At 31.1% G+C, this 21,085-nt stretch overlaps 1 pseudogene; it reads right to left on the bottom strand.

Annotated features, from left to right (window-relative positions):
- Positions 1 to 19,273: 19,273 nt before the first annotated feature.
- LOC109123482 (uncharacterized) overlaps positions 19,274 to 21,085 on the bottom strand; it is an 11,559-nt pseudogene continuing 9,747 nt past the window's right edge.

Genomic DNA, 21,085 nt, shown 5'->3' with positions numbered 1-21,085 from the left:
TGCAAGGATACTCATTCATATATAATATATATTTTATTTAAAGAACTTTGAAAATTAATTTTGTTTTATACATAATTAACTTATAATTAAAAGAAAATCATTTGTAACACAAATATTGGATTCATAAATAATTATATGAGTAATTATCTTAATTTAGCTCAATTTTAAGTCTTAAAATTACTGATTCAAAATCTATTAAATCAAAATCAAAATAAAATAAAAATTTGCTTACACCTTACATGGATACATGGATAAATAAAAATAATAACTTATATACAAAAAAAACAATTATAGAAAAAAATGAAAACTTATCTCATTTGCTTTCTATAATCGAAATTTTGAGTGAACAAAAATTGTTAACTTCAAAATTTTAAGCTATTTTTAAAATTATTTATTTTTAAGATAAATCTCTATTATTTACCTAAGAATTCACACTAGCTTTTATTTCCAAAACCAAAACATGTATTCAAAGTTCACATAAATATTGTAGAAAAGGAACCTTGAGCAAACTCTCCCCGTCACATTATTTTATTATTTACCTAAAGATTTATGCTTAGTGAAAATCAATTAACCACATTGAGAATTGATGATTCTAGGTAGCTAGTAACACGTGCAACCATAAGAAAGCCAATGAACAGTATATATATTCTCGTCTCTTCCTCTTTGAATTCCTCAAAAGGCGATGTCATCCATGAGCTCACTCATTACACCCATAAAACAATGAACAAGAAGAGATCATACCGTAGGCACATGACCAAAAGGTTGATAAAAGAAAAGTGCATTTCCATCAATCGGTGCCTTAAGTGAAAGAGCAGTAGTGCTAGAAACATGCTCAACATTGATAAAACGCTCAATTACATGCACTTTTTTTATCCACATAACTAAATACGATATCCATTTCCAAGATCTCTAATAATAGCATTTATGGTTTCAATTGCAACAACTCTAACAATGTCTTTATGAATTCAAGTGCCATCAATTTGATATTGTCAAGAGCATTTTTCAGAGTTAGTACAAGTTTAATATTCTCATTGTGATCAACAAGAAATCTCAAATGTTCAAGAAAGTTTCCTTGATTATTAGAATCTTCAAATTCATCATGGCCACAAAATGCAATCTCTTGTCTTAAAAGAAATCGAACACAATCAATAGATGCATTTAAATGAATTCGACACTTACTTCGAACTTAGTTAATTTGATTGTTTGGAGAAAATTGTATCAATATGTTGTCTTTGGTTTAATAAGGCTTCACATTTGCTCTAAGCTTGATTATAAGCACTAAAGGGGCCTCCAACATGAATATTGAACTTTTCTTTCTTCTTCTAATTTGAGAACCCTTCACTAACAAAGGAATCGTTGTCTAGTTGTTCTTCAATATCTGGTTTAAAAAGATAGCAACATAAACAAAATGTGGCATCTTTTGCTATGCTATACTCAAGGATGAAAATTTCTGTTTTTTTGGGCGAAATTTCGTGTTTCGGGTGGCGGCGAAACGAAAGAGGAGGGCGAAATGTCGACGGTAGAAATATCCATAAATTTCGCCAAAAATCAAAGAAATTTCAGTAAAAAGAGAAATTTCGGTGATTTTTTGAAAAAATCGCCTCCAGTTGGAAAATTTCGGAGAAAAATCGTTTTGTTTCGTTTTATTTAGGCGATTTTTTGCCCATTTTGTGAAAAAATATTTGTACCTCTAACACCAAATCTAAACGGACACGTTAATGGCGGGATCATCGGCGGTGTGGTCAAGTTACACAACCACGGCTCAGTCGTTGGTGTTAGGGCTTGGAAGAGAGTTAGGGCAGGTGAAGAGTGGTTGATTTCGTGGCAGAGAGAGAGAGTTGAGGCGATGGGTCCGGCAAGCAGCAGCGATGATGTTGGAGCCGGCTTTGGCGAGGTTGAAACAGAAGTCGCGGCCGAGGGCAGAGGAAGCATCGGTGACCATGACCACCTTGCCTTCTAGGCGGTGCCATGGCTGGAGGTGGTTGGAGACTTTGTTCACCATTGGGTCTCTGGCATCCATTAAAAGAAATAAACATTTTCATTATGATATTTTTTTTCTATTACCTATTTTTAGAATATTGTATTTTTTTAATATGCGTGAATAAAGGAATAAATATTTTTTTATTGGATCTTTTTATAATTTATTAAAAAAAATTACTCTTCTAATATTTCTTAATTTTCAATATTAGAAGAGCAATTATTTCTAAATGTAATATATTTAGATAAAAGAAAAAATTACATTTTTCTTGAAGAAATTTTTTTTTTAATATATTCCTAAATTATTAAAAGATTGTTATTTTTTATTTTTTATTTCATATGTTAATAACTTATTAGGAAGATTGTTATTAATTTCTTTTGCAGTCTAGAATGAAGGAATTTAAATGAAAAAGGAAATAATGGATTTGGAATAGAGGGAATTTTTAGAAGGAAAGAATTTTAAAGGATTTGATTGGATACTTTTGAAGTTTTTAATTTATGAGATTTTAATTTTATTAAAGTAAATTTTATTTTTTTCAATGCTGACTTATTACTCTTACCTTTTCTCTTTAAATTTAAATTAATATATACATTTTTGTCTTTTGCACTTACATACTATTTCTAGCATCTTTTTTTTTTTTTTGGAACTTTTGTGGAATTTTTAATGATAGAATCTTCTCGAATAAATTATTTTAAATATGTATGAGGTTTCTTTTCTTTCTTTTTTCAATATAATAGATGCCAAAATAGAGTGGAAGAAAAAAAGAATTTGCTACAATAATTAATGTATTTTTTTAGTATTTTTATTAGAATAAATAATTCTCCAACTTGAGTGAATTCCCAATTTTAATCTCACTTATATCATTGTAATTGTTATATATTTTTATATCAAGTCTTTCATGAAGCTTCATAATGAGTGTACAATTACAAAATTCACATTTCTTATCGACCAATATGATATAATTACATTTAATATCGTAAATTATATTATACATATATCAAATTCTTCAACAAAACAATTTTAAATTGTCTATTTTATTTCTAATTACATTGCTATGAGGTTTTTCTTACATTTCCATGAGTTTTGATCAAATTTTGGCATACTGAAATTTTTTTCCAAAATATCCGCCGATATTTCTCTGATATATCCGATATATTTGTAAAATCAAGTTACTGATATATCCATGATTACCGATATTTTCATCCTTGGCTATACTCCAACTAATTAGCATATTCAGTAAACCAAGTAGGATTGAATTGTCGTGATGTTTCCCCAAATTTCTTAAAGGGGAACTTATATTTTTGAGGCTCGTGGACCTTTTTGCAAATACGCTCTTTGAATTTGAACTCGAACATTAGGATTATAATCCAAAATTTGAGTTAGTAACCTAGGGTCTGCAAGAAGATCGTCTAAGTTAATTTCAATTTGATTTTGTTTCAAATCTTTATTATTTCCTTTTGAAAGAGCCGACGATTCAAATTCTAATTTTCTTTTAAAGTCTTTCTCCATAGCTATTTCAAAATTTAATTTATATATTATTAATGATATTGTCATGCTTCAAAAATAATAATTCTAAAAAATAATTTTTTTTTAATATATTACTAATTTCACAATCGTTCAACATTTACATAAAAGTTAACTACTGGATTTCATCAATAAATAACATTCGCAATATATTTAATAATAAACTTTTTACACAATCTATTTTTAAATACAATTTTATTTTTGCATATTTGTCATTATATTATACAAAAATTATATAAATTAAGTATATAATATTAGTATAAATAAAAAGATAAAAGTCAATACAAATTAATCCAACAAAAATATATTTCATCTTACAACAAACTCTCTTGGTATTAATCTAAGTAAAATATCAATACAAAGTCCAACAAAAATGTATTCCATTCGGCAACAAACTCTCATGATATTAATCTAATATCAATAAAAATGTAAAATGTCATTGCAAATTTCAACAAAAATATATTACATTCCACAACAAACTCCCATGGTATTAATCTTATATGAATGAAAATGTAAATGTCAATAGAAGTTTCAATAAAAATATATTCCAATGTATTCATCATCATAACATATTAAAAAAAATTATATAAACTAAGGGATATAATATTAACATGAAATTTCAACAATAAATTTCATTTTTTTTAATAATAAATTTAAGATTAAATACTAGTAATTATTATTAATAATATATTCTAAAAAATTAACAAAACATATATTTAAGATTTATTTATAAAATATTCCAATAAAATTTATAGATATATATGTAAAACAAAACTTACAAATTTTTTTCCTCCCCTTCTTCCTCTTCTTTCTTCTTTTCCTTCTTATTTTATTTCTTTCACTCTCTTTGACTAATTTGTTGTTTCTTCCTGTTTCCCCTCAAATACTATTTTAAATATGAAAAGACAATTAGGTGGCGGATGGCAGAGGACTGTAAATTGTGGTGAATTTTTATTTTTATTTTTATTTTTTTTGAGTCACATTTACTCTGTATACAAATACGTCCATTGAATTAATAAACATAGGCCTTAGCACAATGGTTTAGGCATTATTTTGGTTCTATCTTCATCTTCATCATTGAGTTGTATCAGTGCCATAAAATAACCTAATTTTTCTTTCCTTTTTCTAAACTATTTTTCACCATGATCCCAAAACCCATACTTTTTTTATTTGGACTTCGAGAATACCTAAATTAAATAGCCCAATGCATGGGCTTAGAAAACTTTTCATGGGCTAAATAAACTTAGCTCAACAAATTTAGCTTAATATTTACCCTTAAAGTTACCCATTCTAGGTCTATTAAATCAAAATCAATATAAATAAACATTTTTACCTTTTTTTATACAAAATAATAAATTTTAAGCTTATCATATATGCTTTCTATAATTGAAGTTTCAAGTGAACAAAAAATTGTTAATTGATTAATTATTTAAGTTATTTTTAAAATTATTTATTTCTAAGATGAATCTCTATTATTTATATAACAACTTATATTATCTTTTATTTTCAAAAATAAAAAAAGTATTCAAAGTCCACTTAAATTTTGTAGAAAATGAACCTTAAGCAAACTCTCCTGATCACATTATTTTATAATTTACCTAAAGATTTATGTTTATCAAAAATCAATCAACCACAATTAGAATTGGTAATTCTAGGTAGCTAATAACATATGAACTCACAAGAAAGCTAATGAAGAACATGTACATTCAGGTCTCTACCTCTCTGAATTCCTTAAAGCTAACATATCACTCATCAAAGACATCGTCCATGAGCTTACTCTTCACAACCATACAACAATGAATAGGTAGAGATCAAGAAGATCATACCGTCAAGGCTTCCCCAAAAGGTTGATGAAAGAACTTGTATCTTCACTCTTTGAACTATAGAACAATGCCTAGAACACAACCTAATTTTTCTTTCATTTTTCTAAACCACTTTTCACCAAGATCCAAAAGCCCTAAATGCTATTTATATTTGGACTTCAATTTTTTAAAATTATTTATTTTAAAGTTAAATCTCTATTATTTATATAAGAACTCATACTATTTTTTATTTTCAAAAATGAAAAATGTACTCAAAGTCCACTTAAATTTTTTAGAAAATTAACCTTGAGAAAACCCTACCGGTCACATTATTTTATCATTTACCTAAATATTTATGCCTATCGAAAATCAATCAACTACATAGAAATTTGATAATTCTAGGTAGCTTGTAACATATGGAATCACAAGAATGTTGATAATGTACATTTTGGTCTCGCTCTCTCTAAATTCCTCATAGCTCACATATCACTTATCTCTAATGTCATTCATGAGCTCACTCATAACACCCATAAAATAATGAACAAGAAAGATCAAAAAGATCATACTAGAAGGGCTTTCCCAAAAGGTTGATGAAAGAACTTATACCTTCACCCTTTGAGCTCTAGAATAGTGGCCAAAAAACAACCTAATTTTTCTTTCCTTCTTTTTAAGCCACTTTTCACCAAGATCTAAATGCCCTAGATGCTATCTATATTTGGACTTAGTGAATACCTAAAATAAATAGCCCAATACATGGGCTTAGAAAACTATTTCTGGGCTAAATAAACCGAGCTTCACAGATTTATAGTTTAATATTAACCCTTAAAATTACCCATTCAAGATCTATTAAATCAAAATAAAAATAAAATAAATGTTTTTAAAACCTTTTCTATACAACAAATTAAAAATTTATAAAAAAAAATGAAAACTTATCTTTTATGCTTTCTACAACTAAAATTTCAAGTGAGCAAAAAACTATTAACTTCAAAATTTTAAGCTATTTTAAAATTATTTATTTTGAAGATAAATCTCTACTATTTATATAAGAACTCATACAATTCCAAAAAAAAATAGACAGATATGATTACAACAAATGGCAAGAGTGGTAGCAAAGGTAAGTTTTGAAAAGATTTTCTTATATAGGAGTTTCACCAATTCCCCAATTGATTTACATGAATTTAGCCCAAAATTATCCCATTATTTAGGATCACAAGCTTTGATTTGTGTTTTTGTTCAAAACCAAACTTTTTGTTGAAAACCGAGAAGGATGCAAACCGATCAAGATATGGTTGCATATTATTTTAAAAACAGATTTTGATCCTAAGGACTCTAAATGAGTTTTTTGTTTTTTTTTGTTTTTGAAAAATAGATTTTCTTAAAGGGGTCTTTGGAGAAAAAGGTTTTGATTTTAAAATAAAAGGAATTAATTCTTAAAATAACTAAACATAGAAAACAAAATACCAATCAAAACAAAAGGAAACGAAAATCATAAAATAAAGATTTAGAAAATCATGTCAATTAAAGTGATGAGACTAGGGCCAACCTTCATGGGTTTCCAGTGGCCTTACAAAAAAATGATTTGACCAACAATTACTAAGGCAACAAACTAATGACTTCCTAATCAAACAAACTAACAAAATTATCATCCAAAACTAACATCTAGATTTCAAGAAACATATAATAAAAAAGGAGAACAGTAAGGGATTAAAGTCAACAAACTTAGCATATGAAGATAATAATATGGGATCAATTAAAGTAAATTAACATTCTAACAAAATATAATAAATCAAAGACCCAAGTTCAACAATCTTGAAAAAAAACATGAAAACAATAACATACAATTAATAGGTTGATTATCTAAAATTCCTAAAAACTCAAACTAGATATTAATTAATAGATCAAAATCAAAATATGTCATACTCAAAATATGAAAAATAATAACATGTGATTGACTAAATTAATTGACCAAAATTACAATCAAAACACAAAAATTGAACATGAATGTATTAAAATCAAGATTAACAAAATCAGAAACGCATGAACACATTTGAACTAGGAAATAATATACTAGGTTAAATTAGAATTAAAAACATCAACATCATCTAATAAGATTGGCTAAACTATCAAATTAAAATTCCAAATATATTTAAACTAAAATAAATAAATAAATCAACAAATTAAAACTAGATTAAAATCGGAATTAAAAATATGGAATTTATCTAAGAGGATTAGTCAAACAAATGAATTAAAATCATAAATGCATTCAAATGATAGAATATTAAAATTAAACTAAATTGAAATTAAGTTTCATCCAATAAGATTATTTAAACTGATGAGTTAAAATCAACAAATGCATTTAGGCTAAAAACAAGTTAAAATCAAACTAATTGGAATTAAAAATACAAACTTTATTTGGCATGATTATTTGAACTAAAGAATTAAGATCAACAAGTACATTTAAACTAAAAACATATTAAAACCAAACTAACTAGGAATTAAAAACACAAACTTTATTTGACGGGATTATTTAAACAAAAGAATTAAGATCAACTAATGCATTCAAACTAAAAATAAACTAGAATTAAACTAATGGGAATTAAAAATATAAGCTTTACCTCACAAGATCAATTAAACTAAAGAGTTAATATCATTAACACATTCAAATTAAAAATAAACTAGAATTAAACTAATCCGGAATTAAAAATATAAACTTTACCTCACAAGATCAATTAAACTAAAGAATTAAGATCGATAACACGTTCAAATTAAAAATAAACTAGAATTAAACTAATTAGAATTAAAAATATAAACTTTACCTCACAAGATCAATTAAACTAAAGAATTAAGATCGATAACACATTCAAATTAAAAATAAACTACAATTAAACTAATTGGAATTAAAAAGATAAACTTAACCTCACAAGATCGATTAAACTAATGAATTAACATCGTAAACACATTCAAATTAAAAATAAACTAGAATTAAACTAATTGGAAAAAATGCAAACTTTACCTCACAAGATTATTTAAACTAATGAATTAACATCATAAACACATTCAAACTAAACATAAACTAAAACTAAATAAATCCAAAAAAATAAAAAATAAAAACTTTAACACAAGATTATTTAAACTAATAAATTTAGATCAACAAATGCGTTTAAACTAAAAACAAATTAAAATTGAACTAACTTGAATTAAGAACACAAACTTTATTTAAACTTTCATATAGATTAAAATAAACTAGCATAGAACTAATGAATTGCAATCATAAACGAGAGACATTTAATCTAAGAAAAATTACTAATTGAGATTTAAAAGAATTTATCACAAACAATTAATTAAACCAATAAACTAAAACCCAAACTAAAAAAAAGAAATACTCTATCCAAAACTGAAAAATGACCTGTATTGTGTCAGAAAAATACTCTCTTGTGTCAAAATGACAGCCCAATTAGTGTTTGAAATCCTCTGCTACTCCCAAAAAACTCGTGTGTCCTCTCTAAAAAAAGATTGCTCATGTGTTGATCTCTGCCAAAAATTCCTCCTTTGCCCGTTCCTCTATTCTTCTCTCTGACCAAAAATCCCCTTTGCCAAAAGAAATCAATCCCCAACACCCCCCTCCATTATCATTCACCGAACCTCCATTCTTCTTGCTGCATGGTGAGTGGTTCTCCATGGTCCTTCATTCGGCTAGGGATGTGACTGTGACTGCATCGAGAAGTGTGCGACTGCATGGAGAAGACTTCTTCCCTGCTTGGAGAATCATGCTGCTGGTCCTTGTCTCCCTCAAAGCAGCATGATATTCCGGGGGGTTATTCATCTACGCGGCTGTGTATGTTCTCTCATGCAGCTGTGTGTGTTCTCTCATGCGGCTATGGGGACTCGTTTGTGCACCAACTCTTTCAAGGATGCAGCCGCTTTCCTTATGGCAGCATGTGGAGAAGAAAATCCCCTTCGCGTGTAAGAAAAGGCCTTTCTTATGGTGCAAGACTGACTCTCTCCAAAAATGGCAGCTGCGTGGATGAAGAATTGATGCGCAAATTGGAGGTGGACCAATCATGGAGGTTCAGGAATCGGGATGCCAATGTTGCTGTCAGTTTTCCTTTCCTCTCTTCAATGCGCGCTGAAAATGTATCAAAAATGGTGCGACTGGTTGATGGTCGTCTTCCCAATGGTGCAATTGCACCTTTATCCTGATCAGAATCAGTGTCCACTCCTCTCCAAAATCTAGTGCATCTCCATTCAAAAATCTGGTGCATCCCCCCTTTCAAAAATCCCATCATACCCCCTTCCAAAATCTGGTCATCTTTTCCCTCAAAAATCTGGTGTATCCTTCTAAAAATCTGGTCATCTTTCTCTTCCAAAAAAGTACAGCATGATCAGAACTCCTCCTCAGTTCCTCAAGAATCTGCTAAGAATCCTTCCTTCCATACCTGCTTCCACCTTGCAACCGTAGAGATCCTTCAATATGTGGACTATCCAGATCTTTCACATGTGTGTTGGCCACTTACCATCCTTGCATGGTGACATCTTCCTTCCTTTTTATACAGGATTCTTTCCAAGTTTCTTTATTTGGTCATGATTTTCTCTCCTTGATGGCTCCAAGTCTCATGCAAAAATTAACAATAAAATTGAAATAAGAAATGTGAGTTATGGTCAAAATGAAATATAATGAAATAAAATAAAATATCAAATCACATAGCCACGAAATCCAAGATATCAATTTATGGGATTAAAGAATGAATAAATAAGTAGGTAAATAAACAAATAAATTGACAAAAGTATAAAAATAAATATTAGACGTATGCAATTAGGAAAAATCAAGAAATTAAATTAATGCAACGGATTATAATAATTTAAATGTCAAACTCAAACCATTAAAAATCAGAAAATTCATTCATGCAATAAAAAGTCAAGCCAACACTCATCTTATCCCGAAAAATGAGTAACCAAAATCAAGATCATGCCTAAGTGAACTATGCCAAAAGAAGTGTCTAAGTGACCTATTCTGAAAGCATGTCTAAGTAACCTAGGGTGAATATATGCAAGCTAGAAGGTATTAAGTGCATCTAAGTGGGCCTAAGGTGGTGCCTAATGGGCCAAGTGTATCTAAATGGGCCTAGGGTGCCTAAGTGGGCCTAAGTCTAAGTGAGCCTAAGTCTAAATTAGGGCTACCAAGAGTTACAACGGGGTTAGATAAATCTCTCAAACAAAGTCCTTAAGGTGGCTTAGAAAAGATAGACTACATGAGTAGTAATGGGCCACCAAGGAATTGCCATAAAGTACTTAACAAATACTTAATAGAACATGTGCTAGGAGGACAAAATTGAGGGTCTACAATGCTACTCATTGACTCCAGATGAGATGAAGGAATTTTGCAAGCTTTTAAAATCAGTCAAGGTCCTTGATAGTTATTCTTCAAATATATCTTGATGCATCCAACTCAATGAAAGGAAAATATATGGTCTAAAGTCACATAATTGTCATGTTTTGATGTAGCAACTTCTCTTTGCAATTTTTGGAGTTTTGCATAAGAATGTATTTGGAGTTATTATTGAATTGTGCAACTTTTTCAAGCAGTTGTGCTCAAAGGTCTTATCAACATATCAATTACAACGGTTGGAGAATGATATCATTGTCATACTATGTAAATTAGAGCAAGTATTTCCTCCATCATTCTTGAACATTATGATGCATCTACTTGTACATTTAGCAAATGAGGCAAAGATTGTTGAACCTATGCAATATCGCTGGATGTACCCTATTGAATGGTATTATCATGATTCCATACTCCTAATTTAATATTATTTCATATTATGTTCAATTCATTAACATGTCTATTGGTCTACATATGGCTGATAATAGGTACCTACACACTTCAAAGTTGTATGTGCATAATAGGACTTATCCAGAAAGTTTTATTGCGGAAGGATACCTTGTAGAGGAATGTACAACATTTTGTTCTAGGTACTTCAATGATGTGGAAACAAAGTATAATCACACTAATAAAAACTTTGTTGGTTTGACCAACACAAAAGATGAAGGGTTGATTATCTTCAAATGCATTGGACATGCATTGGGAAGGTCTACATGTTGTGAACTTAGTCCAAAAAAGTGGGCATAAGCACATTTATATGTGCTAACAAATTGTGAAGATGTCATTTCATTCATTAAGTAAGAAATTTATTTAAATTTTAATTAAAACTCTAGTTTAAATACTTAATTAATGTTTCTTTGATTCATAGGAAGCATAAGCAAATCCTTAGGTCTAAACCTCGCATATCTACTCGAGATGGAGATTTGATTCATAATAAGGAATTTATGAAGTGGTTTGAAAGACGTGTAAGTATATTCCTTATTATGTAATTTGTTTTATATTATGATTATAGAGAATTCAATATCATTATTGCATTATAGGTTGCACAATTGCATCGTGAAGGTCATAAATTTGAACACCTTCTAGCATTATCATATGGTCCAAATACATATGTTATGTGCTTTAAAGGATGCATTATTAATGAATTTAGATTCCACACGAAGGAGCGTGATAACAAACGAAAGACTTAGAATAGTGGAGTTATTGTAATTATAGAAAAATCAAGCTTTGTAAGTGCTCAAAATATGAATCCAATTACAGGCGATGTCCCCTACGATGGTGTCCTTACTGAAGTTGTTGAATTACATTGCCTTCGTGGAAATAAGGTTGTTTGATTCAAGTGTGATTGGTGGAATGTTATAAATGTTGGAAGATGAATAAAAAAAAAAGATGAATATGACTACATTTCTGTTAATTTCACACGAATGTTATCCATAGATTAACCATTTGTGCTTGCATCTCAAGCCAAACAAGTGTTCTATGTGAAGAACTCAAATGAATCAGATTGGTATACTATCATAAAGATGCAACCCTGAGATTTATATCAGATGAGTGGGGACAAATCTAATGGTGATTTTGAACCATTTCAACAAAGTGAATCACATGATGATCGCCTACCTATCTTAGAGTTGGTTGATGAAAATACAATTGTGTGGGATAGAAATGATGTTTTAGGAGAAACCATGAAAATAATATAATTCCTTGACAAAATGAAAATGAAAAGGATTGATGTAATTCCTTGAAGAAAGAGTTGTAACTTTCTTTGGGGGTAGATATAAAAAAATCTATTTAGAATTTCTTGCATTTTCAATAAATGATTTCTATTTTTTGAAATTTTTTTATTTAATAGTTATCATTTTTGTTTTTATTTTTTCTAGCCTTATCATACAAAACCATGTCTTACCACTGCAACAAGCTTAAACAGGTAATTGTACCCGATATTTTCAACCATGGGCAAATAACAACTACTCATAATCCCATGCATGCTTCTAGATTACTTACCAACCAACCTGATAGTGTTAGGAACCCTAGATTACTCCATTTCAATGCCTTAGATCTCATAGGGTGCATGCATCTATCCTTAGGGCTCTCTAGATCTAACGTAGTGGAAACTAATAGCTCCAAAAACCATTATAGAATAAAAATCTAGAGAAAAAGTGCTCATACCTGGATCTAGATGTTCCTAGATCAATTCATTGTGATGAAGAACATGCCTAGAAAAACACGAGAATCTCTCCTTATGTTGCTACCCACATGCGCGTCCCATTCTATTTCTGTGCACACGACCTATGTACACCCCTTGCGATTCTCGTGCATGTGGCTTGTGTGATTCTAGTGCATTTCTCATACACTCAAGATCTTCTATCCGATGACTCTTATTTCTAAGCATTGAGATGATGAAGATTTCAAGGGTTGACGTTAGGGTTTTCTATTTGGACTTAAAAACGAAGAACAACAAGACCTAAAAACCTTAACCCCTAAAGGGGTATTTATAGGTTTTTTGCTAAGCTTAAGTGACTTAATCTACCACCGGCTTGGGACACTTAATCTAACCTAAAAAGTTTGCTAATTGATTAATTAATCATATAAGGCCCTAATTAATCAATTAGCCCAATCCAAAGATACCACTCACTTGTCCTTGTGCAACCTTACGTAATTACTAAAACTCCCTTATGCACAAAACTGAACTAAAAACCCATTCAACCCTCACAAACTGTGTCATCAAGGAATATGAGCTCAGAACGAGGACCATTGGGACCCATAGGAGTACTGGCTCCTTGAGAATCAAATTTTAAAATTAACTCAATATCTCATTATAAAAAGTCAACTACAGTCTAGTACCCTATGTATATTATGACGAGACACCAAGTGCTTAAGTCCGTGACCTACTATCCATTGCTTGTAGATTTCCCATGAACTAGTGTTCGTAATCTAACAAAGTAGCGTTATCACCTATCAAAATTACCTCTCAAATCCTTGAGTTATAGATCCCACTTATCATGTGATCAACTGACATATTATAGCTCCAAGGAGCCAATGTCAAATTCCACTAAAGGAATTACTGTGGTCATAGATTTCATGATCACATGTCCTTTGGATCACCCAATGAGACACACTATCTCAATCCCATGAGATATCATGATGCCTATATAGAGAATACCTATTGTCACCACCCTCCATCAACAATGACCCAATCCATAGGGATATATGACCACTTTAGGGTCTCACTCCATAGGACAAAGTCTCTTATTGATTTTGGCACAAACTCAATATCCTCTCAAGGTTGAGAGTCCATGTAGTACAGTAGCTTGGTGAATTATGACAATTGACAGCCTTGCATCATGATTCACCGTAGGTCCTGTCCAGTGTGCATCACATACACAAGTGCACTCACCATGGGAAACCCATCCCGATGGCCAAGACAAGTCATCCCTCCAATTAGGAGGTGGTTCACTACAATCTTTATTGGATTACCTAAATCCATGAACTAACTATGGACAACTTATCTACTTATAAGGAACTCATAACTTGTATCTTCTGTGCAATTCCTGACGTACTCAAGTCATGTGTAATGTAAGAGACATGGATTGAATACTCAAATAAATGTCAATATACCAAAAGGATAGTAAGAGGATAGTTAAATCTAACTTTGTTACATCAGTCTTACTTTTAGAGGCTCAATCGCAACAGATAGCTCTGAGTATAGTGTTTCTAGTATGACAATTATATTAGATTTAAAATGATAACTACATTTATATGCTCATATAAGTTATAAATTAATTTTTTCCATTCTTTTTTTGTTTCAATAAGGATGTCCTCAGGTCAAAAGAGGACACGTGGCCCAACACAAAACATTGGTTTGTTAGGATTGAGACTAGGGGAGAGGGTAAAAGTTTCATTCAATGAATATGGGCAATTGGTAAATGAAATAAAGGGACGTCGTTTAACAAGCTACGTGGGGACCCTTGTACGTAATCAACACAAATGTGCCACAATAGGTTATTGATTAGTCATGTGTTTCAACTGATGCAAAAGAAAATATATGGGCCCTTGTTTTGGTATGTTTTCTTTAACATTCATACGGAATGAAATATCATTATTATCATACCTTGCAATTAACTTTTAAATTATTTATAGGAGAAGTTTGATGTAGATGAGGATCTAAAAGATTATATATTGTCCTTAGCCTAAGGTAAATATAGAATCTACAAAAACAAAATGAAAGTTGTATTTTAAACCTTTGGTCTACAAATGAGGAAAGGTTGAGGCATAAGCCACCATTAGTATCTTATGTTGATTGAAGATGGCTTGTCCAACTTTCGAGTTTAGAAGCAGCACAAGTAAGACTAATGGCTAGTGTTTTTTAGTGATTACTTATTCACTTCGTCTTTATTTCACATTTGTATTTACATCAAATATAGGTCATCTTTAAAAGAAACAAGGAAGATAGAGCTAAATAGAAGATTCATCGCACATCAAGGTCTAAGAGCTTTGCGTAGCTGCATTTTGAACAAGTTAGTAAATCTTTTTTAATAATATTTTATTTATGGTAAGTTTATTATGGTATAATAATTTAAACATAATTATTTTTATCCTTAACATGACAGACACAATAAAAAAACGATGGCACAAAGCCTAATAGGACAGAGATGCTCAAGCTCATGCATACATAGAGGGATAAAACACCTATTGATGATGCATCCCGTGAAATTATGGTACTTAATTTTTTCCGTAATAAATATTTGGGAAATAATTTTTTTAAATATTCCTATGTTAATGTAAGAGTGAATCTTCTTAACAATATTTTAAGGCCCAATTTGAGGAGATTATGGTAGCTCAAACACAATCACAAATGGGATAGTCTTCATCATCCACTCCATTGTCAGTGGATGACATACACACACAAGTAATTAATGGGCTCGGAGAGAAATGGTTGTGTACGTAGTTTAGGATTTGGTGCAACTTCTACATCGGTATTTGGTGCAACCAGAAAAGGGACACATGCAACCCTTGCATCAAAGCTTAAGGAAACACAAGAAGAAGTATTTCATTTTTAAAAAAATATGAAGAGTAGATGCGACAACAAATTGAACAGCAACAAGATCAATTACAACAACAAGGACAGTTGCTGCAACAATAAGAACAACTACAACAACAACAACTACAACAAATGGAGATGATGCAAAAACACATGCAACAGATGTAGAATATGATGCAACAAATGTTTCAGTTTCAGCAAGGACAATAGGGCCAACAAGACCAATCTTCTAGTTGATATATGTCTAATGTCATTTCTTTTTGAATCATTTTGTAATTGATACTCTTTTTTTTCTTTTGTCTAGTGTTTCCTGGTGGAAAACACTTGCTTCTACATAGTAGGTTTTGTTTCTATTTTTGTTTAGCAGTTTATAGATGTTCATTGCTCCCTTCAATATAATTAACTTCAATAAGATCACCAAGTAAGTGTTAAAACTGTTTATGAAATCTTTTCAATTTGTGAAATCTTTTCCAATAATATTCTAATTATTGCTTTCTTTAGTGGTTTCATTTCACTGAGCGAACAAGTGATGACTATGGGATTCCATTCAACACTTCTTTTATGGTTAGTGAAGGTTTATAACTTGACCTACTTTTAGTTTCTGTTATGCTTTTTACTTTGTATATGACATACTTTCCACTTGAGATGATTTCATTGGAAAATTGATTTGTATAGGACATACTTTTGCAGTGGAATTACACTCACAAAGCTAGTTGGAGTTATACTTTTGCAACTTCATCTATTGTCCTTGAAGGTATCAGAAATCCTAGATAATTTATTTATTTATTTATTTTGAGAATGTACTTGGTGAACATGAAGACTCTATATGCCATCCCAAAGAAGCACCGAGAATCCAAATACAAGCTAAATTAATTGTGCTGGCTAGAATATCTGGGCAGAACTGTCCCTGAATCTCTTCTGTATAATATCTTGTCCTTCATGTTTTTAAAATGTGTTGTGGTAGTTTTTGATGAGTAAATCATACACGTTGTGTTTAATGCATTAGTTGACTTATTGCGTTGTTGGTTTTTGAGGTATTGATTGGATAGTTCACAGTTTGCTTGGTAAGGGTGGTGCCCTCTTGCAAATCTAGTAGTTTTTCAGTTTTTTTTTTTTTTTTTTTTTAAAGATTTAAGGTTTGGGAACCTTTTTTAATCCTCAAGCATTACAGTTGGTGTATTTGGATGTTAAGTGGTTAACTAGATGTTACTCTTTTTGAACACTTGCCCATCCCATGCATTCAGATGGATTCTGGTTTTTCTTTTTTCCTTTTGGAGTTTGAACTTAGATTCAAGGTTTCAATAATCCAACGATAGTAATGTGTTGTCTGGTATGGTATTGATATCACCTAACACAATTGATATAAAATGTGATTATAATGCTTGTTGAAGAACTTGGCCATAGGTAGACACTGGATTGATGACCCCATGTATTGCCCACTAGAGTTCTCATGTCAATTATCGACTCTTAACACAATGTCTAGATTTGTTATCAACATGAATTCAAGAGAGCCACTAGCAGTTCCATTCTAATGATTCTGTGGCAGTCATCAAACCTTTCAGTTCCTTTTAAATTATATCTATACATGAGAACTCAATTCTCATGTATGAAATTTTGTTGTTTTATTTTAAGTAGACACATCATTTTCAAGTTTTCACCGAATTTGGTGTGCATTATCAGAACCTAAAAATAATGAGAAATTGAAACGAGCATTCATTCATATGGGAATTATTTGTTGGGTATATGTGTTAAGAGAATGACATATACCATGCTTAATCCTGTGTCTACATAATTCTAACTTGAACTTCCTTCACAGAAAAATTAATCTTTAAAGTGAATAACCAGAAGAATATGTACAACAAATATCATATGCTATATTAAAGGTTGCTCCTGATTAATTGTTGATTCACTTTCTTGATTTACTGTTATAACTACCTGACAGAGAAATTCTTGATGGAATATTTTTTGTCGTACCAGTTGGAAAAAGTGTGGCTATTGTTGGAACTAGTGGCAATGGTAAGGATCTAAATGCATCAGATTCCTCTCTTTATCTATCTATCTATCTAAATTTGCGTAGCAAATTTTTTTCCTTGCACATCACAGCATTTGATCCCAACCTGCAGAGATGCATGTTGTAAATGGAACCGTTTTGCACCGATCTCTAATTGAGGAGCATGTTCTCTTTGATGAAGAGATGTTTGGTTTTACCCTCTTAAGTATTGCAATTATTATTATCATTATTATTTTATCAGAAATATAAACTACAACTACTATTGACAACCAATAAATAGATACCAATATTCTTGCATGCTTATTAACTCTTTACTTTCCTGGAAGCAGCATTAATGTATTTAAATTGGTATCTATGTGCAGGCAAATCAGCTCAGCCATTCTTAGATTGCTTTTCAGGTTTTTTGATGCTCATTGTGGGATTGTAAGAAACTATACTTCTCTTCTATGTCATTGTTTGCAATTGTACAATTTTTATCTCTATATATTAACATCTGTAGTTATCTTGCCAACCAAGTTTTTTGGTCCATTCTTTATTGATGTTCTGCTAGTTAGGTTTGTTTACTTAGGATATATTTGTGCTAGTTTCTTTGTAATCCTGTGAACTCTGATTAGCTAAACAGAAAGATGACATTAAATATTTCTTCGTGATTGGCTTTCTACCCATCTGATAAAATTCTAGGATAGGCATACAATACAATGACCTATATAGATGAAGCACTCCAGCTTTTTGGGTTGTGACTAGCTTCCAAAAGTATGATCTACAAGACAGAATTGAAATGTGAACCTTTTTAACTATCAAGTAAGAATCCCAGATACTGTTGTCTTAATTTTTTCAAGTTCCCTTCTTTATCTTCTCTTTAATATTTCTAAATAGTATTCAAGCTTTGCTCTTCTTCATTTTCTTTTATGAATGCTTAGATTTATGGTGACTAAATGATTAATTTCTTGGTTCTTGGCTCCTGAAATACTTAAATTCCAGAGTATTTGAACCTCAGTCTCTGGACTTCATGTCGATAGGGGAGCTTGAATCAATGAAGGAACGTCCGGTCCACGCCTTGAAGCATGCTGTACAGAGAAAGGTGAGTGGACGGATCCGGTACTGTAATTAAATTTCTACTTGTGTGGTTCTTGGGCTGCTGGGCAATCTTGTTCATTCAAAACCAAGACATATAGTATAAAAATCCTCTAAGTGGTTAGGTTCTTACCGTGCCTTGTGTCCTTGATTGTATTGTCCCAAAAGAGATTATTATTTACCATGATTCTATTAAAAGTTAGTGCTGGAAAGAAAGAGTTTAATTTGGTCTAATATTTAAAACCAACTTAATATATTTGAATCATTTAATGTGCCTCTTTTTGGTTGTAGGAATATTTGTTAGGCAACCATCTATTTTCTTATGATACATCTTGTTCACAGGTGCCTAAATTCAGCAAGGTTCATAGCAATGTTGCTATTTTTTAGTTTTTATGCTTTTATTTCTTGATATCTTTCTTATTGATAATCTTGGTACTCTTTGCATGGGGTTTAGTTATTCCTCATTTCACGTCTCACACATAACAGCATGAATTTTCTGCAATAGGGAGTCATTGCAATACTGAATATCCAGAGAGGAATTGAAGTAGTTAATATGTATAAATATTAGCTTTATGGCTGAGATTTCTATCTTTGCCTCATTACCAGGATATTATGATGTATCCTGTTAATAATCTCTTAAATATTTACTGTCTTAACATTGGAAATGAGTAGTGAAATTCTATATTGATTAGCATGTAATATTTTCCTTAGTTATAGTATCAGGAATGTGGATGTATGATGCGAACCTCAATGGACACGATTTGAGACCCAACAAACAATATTGGAATAATCGTCCAAGAAAGCTAAAATATAGATTTTTGATAGAACTCTGACCCAACGTTTATAAGTGAAAGGCGAACCAAAAGTATAAGTAACAGACCTTGACCCAATGATTACAATGGAATCACGAACCGAAGGTATAAGGTTTGAGGAAGAATCCCTGATAAGTTCACAGTTTTTGAAGAACCAAAAGAAGAGCAAAGCCTCACCTTTTCTGATTTTTTATTCAATAAAAATTATCCCCTATTACAATGAGTGCGTGCTATTTATATGTCATGAAAAAAACTTACTAAATATTAAAACCCTAAACTAAAAAAGGTACTAAATATTAAAACCCTAAATAAAGGTTGATTTGGTCTGAAATTAGCAGATCCAAAATAGGAAAATAGCTAAAAAACTTTCTAAATAATAAAAGCCTAAAATTAAGGTAGATTTGGCCTGAATTTAAAAGCTCTAGAATAGGAAATAACTGATATGAAGCTGGAAAGTCAATCAGTCATTAATCCATGCCATAAATCACGCCCAATCAAGCCAGATTAGCCCTCAATAGCTTGGATTAAATTTGTTACTCCTTCATCTTCCTTTAGGCCAAACTTGAAATGTCCTGCATTAGAATCAGTCCAAATCTCTTGAATTAGCCCATTAAGTGCTTCTTTGATCTTCTTAGATCTTGCTTTAGTAATAGGCCCAACTGGAAGATGCAATGGATCCTTGAATGCTTGTTGATTCTGATTACTACTCAAAAAGTGCTATTTGATAGCTTGTAATTAACTCTTTTAAACACTTTTGAGTAGTAGTTATCACCTTTTAACCCAATTAACATATTAAGGACCTTTGCAATCATTTCTAATCACTTTGTGTAAGTTTTGGTGTTTTTGTTAGTAATTTGATCACCAAAGCAATCTAAGATTGAGGAGAGTTCTTTGGAATCCATGGCAAAGCAATGGAAGGCTCAGAAACATGAAGAACCGAAGCTTTAAAGTCCTTTGCCATAGGCAAATCCAGAATGCAAGGAGGGGAAGCAAAGAGAAATCTAACATGAAGCATTCTTGATGACAGTCATGTAAGCCACTTTTGGAGCACTTCTTGGAGTCCAATTTATGCATGCTATATGTCGTTTCGAAGCTCAGGAAGTCAACAATCCAATGCTTCAAATGGTGTGTGATTCGGAGTTGAAATGAAGGAGTTATAGCCATTGCAAGAAGATCACTCCAAGTTGAAGGAAGAATTTTGCACGGCTGCGAAATCACTCTTTTGCTGCGAAAATGTTATCCTTTTGCTGCGAAAATTTCGCAGCCATTTTGCACAGTGCAACGGAATTTCTCTTGAAGCTTCTCGATATTTGCGACCGACATTTTGAGATTTTTTTCTTTAGATGTTTGATGTCTAAATCCCCAAACTCTCCTTGTAACCCACCTATCATAGGATTCCTTAGTCTTTAAGTAAGAACAAAGGGTGAATAACCTCTTATATATAGTTGTAATTTTCTTTACAAATG

Source organism: Vitis vinifera, chromosome 12, assembly GCF_030704535.1.
Source record: "Vitis vinifera cultivar Pinot Noir 40024 chromosome 12, ASM3070453v1".
NCBI classification, from domain to species: Eukaryota; Viridiplantae; Streptophyta; class Magnoliopsida; order Vitales; family Vitaceae; genus Vitis; species Vitis vinifera.
The sequence above is the reverse complement of the archived record's forward strand: the minus strand, read 5'-3'. Positions and strand labels throughout refer to the sequence as shown.